Here is a 10,013-nt window from a genome sequence, read left to right as displayed (position 1 = left end):
ATTTTGTGAACCTCTTAGAGTGTTACATAAAGAGTTATCAAATAGAAATTTAACAGAAAAGTCTGTAGGAAGTAATATAACAGTCGTGACATTTCAACAATTATCTAGATAGCAAGTTAATTGTACACCATATTAAAATTTAATTTTGAATATGAAATCAGTGTTTATAGTAGTACAATATCCATGGCAACAAATAAACTTAGAAATTTAAAAGACTTTATCAGCCTTGGTGATGAAATGCCTTCTATGTCTTGATCACAAAATATGGTGACTTCCAGGAAGTTGAAGAATTAAAAAAGTGAAGAATAAAGAACAAATAAAAATAAATTTAGGCTTGCTAGTCTTCTACCACTTTATTGGAACAAATAATCCAAGCTACTTTTTGTTACAGAGATAACGTCTTTATTCTTAATGTTAATACTTCTTGGGATACTAGCAGTTTGTTCCTATGGGTTGAGGAAAGTGTGCTTACCTGAGTAGTTTATGTTTGTGGACAGTTTCTCCTACAATAAGGCATGAATTATGCTCAGGTTTTTTCCAGTGTTAATGATCATTAACTGAAGAGTTACAAGGCCGATAAAATTGCTTAGTAGGTGTGGCAAGAAGAAAGGAGTGAATTTGCTTTAAAAAATAACATGGAGGTGAGTATTAGTCATATTTATCATTATAGTTGTATTTATTATGCAGTGGCATTTCCTACTGTAAGAAAATATCTGTTTCTTGCCCTGACTGGTGTGGCTTAATGGGTTGGTCATCATCCTGCAAATCAAAAGGTTGCTGGTTAAATTCCTGGTCAGGGCACTAGTTGGGGATGCATGAGAGGCAACTGATTAATGTTTCTTTTGCGCATTGATGTTTCTTTCCCTGTCTCCCTCCCTTGCCCTCTCTCTAAAAATAATAACTTTTTAAAAGAAAATACCTGTTTCTTGCTAAACTTGCCTACTACATTGCTGTTTGATGTTGTGGTAAGCTTTGAGTGTTTGGCATTTGTCAGCCAAGATCTTTACATTCACCTTCGTTATTCACAAAGTCTAATTTCTAAAGAACCTATGTCCCTATTAGCAGCTCTTAAATTAGTGTCTGGGAGTAGGTAGTTGTGGTGGAGGGGAAATAAAAAACATACTTGTTATGTGCTCAATATGTGATAGGTTCTGTTCTAGGCTTATTTAATCCTTTACTGTAGGACATTTCATGCAGTACTTCTAATGGGACACTTTCATATTTGTTGATGTGCTAATGTTAAAGGCTTTTGGTTAGCAAACACCATGATGAGTTATATTTCAGTTGCGTGACTGTGGCCTCAACTCCATCAACTGTCTATCTGGTGCTAGAGGGTGGAAGTAAATTCTCTTGATTTACTAATGATATGTTTTTTAAAAAGATTATTTATAATGTTCTGAAAACCAATGTGAAGAAGATACAGTATTTTCAAAAATCACTTAAAGTTTGTAATTAAATTTAAATTACACAAGCAATACATAAAGACATTTTATAAAGGAAAAAGTTCTGTTCTTTTTAGCCCTTGATCCCATTTCCATTTTTTCCTGAGTAGTATCAGTGTCAGGCTTCAGACAGGAACAATGAGCAAACAGAAAACAGCAAGGTTCTACCTTCTGTCAACCTGTTTCACTCTTCTAGTCTTATTAGTGGAGCCTACAAAAATGCAGCTGGCAAAGAAGAAATGTAGTTTATACAGTCCCAATCCCAGCATTACACAGTCGAGTATAGAATAGTGGTTTGGAACTATGGGAAAAAAAATAGCTTAAAAACCAGCACAACTGACCACACATTTTGCCATCTGAACTCCAGGTTATTTGAGTGAAGATGATTGTGGGAGACTATTGTATGGGGCAATGTGTAATTCAGAACTGTTCTGGGTGAACTAGGAGATATGGTTACTTGATCTCTGGGAATAGTAATCATTGTTATTTTATAGAAGATTATTTCAATCTGTTTCCTTTGTGCTTATATGAAAGTATAAAAATAAGATTTTTTGGCATGAATATTATATGCATTCTACAGCTAAATTTTATAAAGGAAATATCTTTTTAAAGGTTAGTAACATTAAGTGCTGTATTCCAGGCACACATAGGTATTTGAGTACAATATATTTTAATCTTAATAACCTGGGGTAGATACAATTAGACGGTCTATTTTATACTCAAGAAAATCAAAGCTTAGAGAGCACGACTAGTTCAAGGTAAGAGGAATTGGAACTGGAATTTTATCCTAAGCTTTCTGACTTTAGAGCCCACTCATAAGCACTAGATTTTACTGTCTCCTTACAATGACTTTTGTAGACTATTTCAAGGTGTAAGGGATCAGACCTTTAAAAACAAAACTGAAAGGTAGAATCTGGAATTGAGAAGCTTAGCAGCACAAGCATTTATTAAACATGTATGCTTAATCCAGCATGGTGGCATTCATTGTATTATGTATTATTCCATGTAAGTTAGTGTTTGGTGTCAGACCTCTGCAGCTAGTAATTTCAAATAGTTTATGTTTTTATAGTCAGAGAAACAACACATTGAAAAAGTAGATGTTTGGGAAAGAAATGTATAAATTACAAATACAATATTAAGCAAACATTGAGAAATGTGTATTTATGAGTAGTGAAGGCTCATAAAAAATGTTTGCATTTTGAGAGTAAAATTTAGGAAGACATTTTTTCCCAATTAACCTTTGTGGAGAAGATTTTATTTGGGGGCGGGGGGATTGCTTGAATGAAGAAAGAACTCTTAAATTCTTAGTGAGAAATGGAAGGAAATTTGGGTTTAGGAGTATGATTGGTAAAAGGATGTGTGAGGGGATCTTTGTGGCCCCAAGCTGAAGAGAAGGAGGGTTTTTGGACTTTGATTTAATGGACTAAAGCAAATCTCTTGATAGGTCTCAGTGGAAGTGCATTGAATAGAGAGGGGATCTTTTTAATATTAGAGTGAATTGTGCAGGATTTGGGTTGCAAGCAGGAATTCTTGGAATGAAATAAGCAGGTCCTCTGGATGATAGCTTAGTTGAGTTTTAGAGATCTTGGTTAAACAGCCTAGGGTCATCCATTCAATTGATAATAGGTAATTCATCTACATTTCTTGATTCTGAGTTCAGTTATCTGTCATCCTGTAGTTAAAGCATCCATTGGGAACTTCAAAAATCCTATGGAAGATTGCCAAATTAAATCTAAAACTAGTGAAACCAATTCTCTAGTTTATCTGAGAACATGCTTACATTAGTTACTCCTGTGTACTCTAAATATTAAGTGTAATTATTAATACCTGTCTAAAAATTTAAATTATGCTTTTCTTTAGAACTTTGGAAGTCTGTATGTCTTGTGCTATTCTGAAAATATGTAAAATATGTTTTCATTATATAATTTAATATTACTGACCTTTTATAGAATCAAATATAAGCAGTTACTCTGATTTTATACTTAATTAAAATATTTTAATAAGTTCATTATTGCATAATAGAAGAAATGCTTAATAGAATCTTTGAAGTCAGACATTTCTAATTTTAATATGCATGTAACAGTTGTCAAACACACTGTTCTCTAAAAAGAGTGATCTTTTTCATTCTGTGGCATTACTATGGACTATTTATTGACAGGATCTTTCCAAAAGTCCATGTAAGCCTGACAGCTAGGAAACATGTACAGTCATAGAACATAAATGTTCTGGAGGTATACTGATGCAAGCCTCCTGATGGTTGGCTCTTTAGAATAAAAAAAAAATCACTCAACCTATATCAGCTAATTGCTAGGTGAGAAAAATATTTTCAAATCATTTTTCTACCACTGAAGACCCTCTTAAATTTAACAGGAGGCTAAAGATTTAGTCTACTGAGGAGCAGTCTTTCATTAAAAAATAAATACTTTGCTGCTATTGAAAGTTCATGTGTTTAAAGTCTCTGCCAAGCAGGTAGACTTAACCATACTTAAGCAAGGTCCACATTTTCCTTTTTCATTTCATATTGAGATGAAAATCTTCAATTAAATCTGAAATAGCTGGCCAAAACTGAGTTTTCAGAAAACTTTCTAACCTGTGTTGCTGGGAGATAATTGTTACTAATTTCAGTCTTGAGAGATGGGAGATTGTTCAACATTGGCAATAAAAACAAAATAATTATTCTCTCAAAGGAAAAAAGAAAGCATCAAGATTTTGGATTCTAAGAATTTTCTTTATATAATAAAATTTTGTTCTTATCTAGTTGGTTGGTGTCAGTCCTATATTAAAAGGGAAAAAACTGGGAAAAATTGTTTTGAAGGTTGCAAATTTGAATTATATTCTAATTATATCATTTGATTTTGGGAAAAATTAATTGGATTATGCTTGTGAAGGTTTTGTGAATTACAAAATTATATTAAAATATTAATTTTTATAATTAGGCTTGTCGTGTAGTTGGAATTATTGGTTTATGGGCCCAAGTAACGTACAGTTCTACAGTCTAATCCTGGAAATTCTGGGATCTCCAAGGCCTCTAGTGGACTGCTGGATGTACCCAGACCCAGATAACTAGGATATTGCTTAGGGGTAAATTCTAAACTCAGTTTAGTTTTTTCTCTGAAGCATTCATAAGCAAGTGAGCAAGCTAAGTGTTCAGTCCATTTGAAGGAAATACATTCATAGGGAACCTGAGGTATCTCAAAATAGAAAATTTGTGTATTATATACTGCCTTTACTTGGTTGAAAGAATACTGTTAACTATTTCCATTTGGCTGAAATAAGCTTAAAATTATAATATATTTTTACTTAAATTATTACAGTCAAAAGGTTTTTTAAATTATCTTTAAAAAGCTAATCTTGATTCTTAGCAGCTATTAGGGTCTTCACTTTTCAAGGATTAATTCATGTGAAAAAGAAAAGGTTTATTTTTTCTTAAAGAGTTCTTTCCCCTATTTTATTGATAATTTTTATCTCATCTTTTTTCTAAAGAAGAGTTAATAGCAAAGTTCTCCAGCACAAACACAGTAAGATTATTAAATTATAAAAAATAGATTCAAACCAATGGATGGAAGAAGAGGCCAATTAGAGTCAACTTCAGTTATTTAGGGTTAATTTGAGAGTTTTCAAATTAACTGTGGCTAAGACACAGCTGAAGCTTGGGAGAAGCTTCTCTCCCCATCACAAATTGCTGCCTTTTTACTGTTTTTGCTCTCTTCTTCACCTTGTCTCACTGGGATCAGAGAAATGCTGAGTTAACTGAGAAACACCTCTGATAGAAGTAGAGGTGAGAACCTACAGCAGCCTCTCATTTTCTAGCACACAACCTCCAACTCCTAGCACTGTAGAGGGAAAATGCTAGACTCCTGCTACGCCTTCATGCTGTTAATCTACAGACTTGATAACCCATTCCTACATAATCAAGAAACTTGTTCCAGGAGTCCAAACTGAGGTAGAAGATGAATGAGGGATGAGAGGTAGAAGAGTTTGATTTAGACTATGACTTCAGTATTGATGTAGATGTTTCTGTAGTACAAATTAACTCACTCATTTGCCTGTGATGTATCCCATTTACGACTTTCTACAGAAAGTCTAGAAACATGAAATTAAAGGAAATTAGGATTGTTATAATGTATGACCCAGTATCTTAAAATATGGTTCAGAACTCTGATAATGTAGCCATTGAGGAATATATTAACTATAGCAGTAGCTACACAGGGGTTCCTAAACCTTAAAGAAGTCAGAGAGTTAGAGGTTCTGTGGGAGAATCTGGCGGGAGTTACAGGGAAATGATTAGTTGCATGGAGACAGATGGACAAAAAATTCTGAGTACTTACTTGGCTCTGTGTTCAAGCGATTTATAGATCTACAATATGATACTGGATATCCTGGGATCTCCAGGACTTCTAGGGTTTTGGGAACAGCTAAGGAAAGACAAAAGCACCTAAATTTCATTTTTTCCCTGGAACTGACTCTGCCTGGCCTCAGTTTTAAGAAGGTTATGGAATAAATCTGTGTTCCATACTTTTTAAGGTAATTGTGGATAGGCATCCATTGATGGAATTAAATGGGAACACCTGACTCTGGTTTCACTTCAAGAACTTCTGTTTCATTCATGCACAGAAGTTGGCACACCTGTTTCTTCCATTATATATCACTTGTTAGGGTATCATCCCATGTAACCTTACAATGAAAGTATATCTTGGTACTTCAATTTGGTAATATTCTTGAGAGTTTTCCATGAATGATTGTGCTTCTGTGTCTAAGGACACACCCATTGTTTGTCTTGTATGTATTGGTAAATATAGACCAATGAGAGGAATCATTACCTAGATTTTTATAATTTATGGTGCACGTTCAATTTGCTAAATCTATTAACTAAATCTTTACGTTTTGAGAATGTTCTTTTTAGGGGGAGAGGTTTTAACTATGAATGTATTAAGAACAAATTTACATGTAGAGCAGATGACAGTCAACCCACAGGCTTTCTAACCACCTCTTTAAGCAGAGAGTGCTCTTAAACCTTTTCCTGTGCATTTCTTCAGGGAAGAATGCACTTGATCTGACTGCTCAAATTAGAATAGTGGTTTGGAAAGAGAAAAAAGGCAAAATATATTTTCAACCTCACCAAGGGAACCAATTGCTGCAACAAAAAAAGTGACTCCGAGGAACATCATGCATTTCACATGACAGTTAACATGATATTTTTATTTTTTAAAGTATGCACATTTTAAAAATGACTTTGTATTTCATATAGTGGTATATGTCATGTTATAGTTTTATTTTTATGTTACATATAAAATTAAAATAGAAAATAAGATTAGATTCTCTTGATTTGTTAACTTTCTTCATAGAATGACTATTATAAATTCAGTCTTTAAGAATAATTTCTATTTAAACTATAGGATTGTCTACATAAAGCAGAAAAAATTTTTTCACAAACCACATACTTCTGAATTTTGCCAATTTAGTATATTTTATTCCCTGCTCTTCTATTGTCTGGGATTTAAGGGCCTATAGTTTTGGTGAAATATTTTCATCAAAATGGGTAAGTTATATATAATCACAGATTTGGTAAATCTGTTTTTGCTTTACTTCTGGTTGTGAGGTGAGGACATTCTGTTTCATGCTTTCAAATTACACGTTTTCTTAGCATCAGGTACTATCCTGTTTGTTTATACTCATATCTGTTAATATTTCTTAATTTTGTTTTATGGTTAAAGTAATTTCATTTCTATGTCTGGGTGTTTTTACCTAACTCACTTTACTACGTTCTTCTGATTTTATTGATTAGAAGTATTAATGGTTCTCTGTGGTGAATAGCACTGACATTCTGTGGGGCAATATATTACTATCCTCATTTTTCAGAGTAGGAAATTGAGGCTGAGAGTGACTGCATTACATGACTAATGGAATGTACTCTGCCTTCTTATTTTAAGTCCAATATTTTCTCCACTTACCAAGTTGATTTTAACATATCCCAGATAAAGACTAACCATTGTTCAAGTATATTTTCTCAAATAAGACTAGTGAACTCATAATTTAAATTAGTGTGTCTTCTGACCAGACATATTCTTTTATTCTACTTAATAAATACCAACAGGTGGTATTTTAGATGTAACAGGATTTTTTCTAGATACCCTAATACATTTGGCTCAGCAACATTGTAAAGATGTCTTTTAATTTCACACACACACACACACACACACACAATTTTTCTCCCCAAAGAAAAGTTTTAACTCTGCATTATGAAGAATGGAATGCAACTCAAGCAAAATGAAATGAAAATGTGACTTAGACATATGCAAACTTTTATTTGTAATAAGAGAAATGCAAAGTACACTGAGATACCACCTTCACCTACTTATTTATTTCTGTTACACGTGCTGTTAAATGCTAGAAAGTGGGGCAAATATTCTATTGAAATTAATAATTGGTATAACCACTATAGAGGGGAATTGATAATATCTATTAACATTATAACAAAATATAGAAATGTCCCTTGATAGGTTGATTAAGTGGAATACTATACGGCTGTGAAAAGGACGAGAAGCATTATACTGGTATGCAAAGAGCTTTAGCAGTGTTAAATGAAAACTGTTAAGATGCAGAACAGTGTTAAGCTATGTTTTAAGTAAAAAGGGAAGAATAAGAATGCATATTCATATTTCCCTTTACACACAAACTTTTGAAAGATGTACAGTGATCTAATAAAAATGATGACCTGCATGGGATTGTAATAAAAAGAGGCAACTGGGTAGCTGAAGAATGGGTAGGAGAGACACTTATTTTCTTAGAACCATGAGAATATGTTGCCCATTTTAAAAATGTAAGTGTGAGAAAGAGAAAGGAAAAGAATATGTAAGATTAAGTACCTTCATATACTTTGCTTCCTTAAATGACAGTAAAGGGATACTTTTAAAAAGGCATACACTAACAGGACAGAGAGAATGGGAGAGGAAGAAAGCAAATTTTTGGAAGCTGGAAAGCAGATGAATGAATGACTGACTCAGCAGACCTAGAAAGTTTTGCTGACAGTTGAAAAAGCTGAGAAAATTTCACATTGTGGAATATTTAAAAGGTTCAGGAATTTGCTTTTCTAGGTACCTCTGGAAATGGGATTGAAGTTGGGGCTAAAAATAGAAGGATTGGTTGAAAGCATCTATAAGAAGCAGTAAAATCCCCAATTGCACAGTCAGGTAAATTCCCATTCCCAATCTTCACGTTTAGTCTCTGGAGAAAAGGGGAGGAGGGAAACCGTTACAAAAATCTCTCAGACATACCAGGAAGAGGTGGGAAAGGGGCAGTGACTTGCTGAAAACAAGGTGACTGAGAATTTGCATACCAAATATCAAGATCTCTGTCACCTCTGTTTTCCCAGTTGGCACCTTGATTGTTGACAATCCAGTCTAGGCTGAAGATGCTTCATTATGGAATCTCATCAATCAAGAGAGAAGACATCTGGGGAACCCAATGAAATGACCAGCCAGAACACCCTACAGGAAAGCTTACAATTGCCAAGTCCTAGCATGAACTTGAACTTTCAAACAACTTTTAGAAGTACCTCCTAAATGTGGGAAGCGAAAGATTACTAAGTAACTGAGGAAAGCTTTTAACATGAAAAATAAAAACTGTAGTGGATGCTATACTGCATTGGTTAGGTCTGCCCTTGGAGGACAGAGGCATTCTTTCCTCCAGCTGTTGGTAATACTATTGAGGGTTCACAGCTGAGTGGCCAAACGGTATAACTTTGCCCAGGGTTACATCCATTTCCAGAGCAGTGCACAGCTGGTCTGGTTGAGAGGTAGGGTGTGAGTTGGAGGCATAAAGACATGGTTCACTTGCCTTAATGTGAACAAAAATTGGCAACAACTCTAAAGAGCTGTCCCAGCTCCAGAGCTCCCTGTGGGGTTGGCTGTTATAATTGCACTGCAGTTGAGCTTCTCATTTGGCCCAATACTGCCTCCCTCACTTCCTTAAAGGAAGTGTTCCTGAAGGTACTCTTCAATTAACCACCTGCCCCTAAGTCTTGGTCTCAGGAAATCCTTCCTACTAGAGAATCGAAAACAAAGTACATAGAAAAAAAGTTGGAAGAAAAAGATTAATAACCCCAGATGAATAAGAGAAAATATTACATTCATTCTACAAAAGCAAGACAGAAGAATCATTGACTATAAAAGGTGTCTGGAAATTTAAAAATACAGGATGGCAGAAATGAAAAACAGTAGAGAAGGGGCAGTAAAGTTGAGGAAATCTCAGAAAGTAAAGCAAAAAGGAAACAATAGGTGTTTTGAAGGTTAGTATAAATATCTGGCATCTGGATAAAAGAAGTTTCAGAAAGAACAGAGAAATTGGGTGTCATGGGAGAGAATCATGGGAAAGCAATCATCATCAAAATAATATTTCTCAGAACTTAAGGATATGAGTTTACAGGTTGCTTGGCCCAATTATGAATATAGGCAACCTCAGAAATATTTAAGAATATTGGGAGCTGGAGGAGAGTGGGGAAATGAAGATTCCATAAGCTTTCCAGTGAGGATAGGTCACATATAAGGTACTGAAAATCAGAATGACTTACTC

Source organism: Phyllostomus discolor, chromosome 3 (genome assembly GCF_004126475.2).
Source record: "Phyllostomus discolor isolate MPI-MPIP mPhyDis1 chromosome 3, mPhyDis1.pri.v3, whole genome shotgun sequence".
In the NCBI taxonomy this organism is placed as follows: domain Eukaryota; kingdom Metazoa; phylum Chordata; class Mammalia; order Chiroptera; family Phyllostomidae; genus Phyllostomus; species Phyllostomus discolor.
This window is presented reverse-complemented; position numbering follows the sequence as displayed.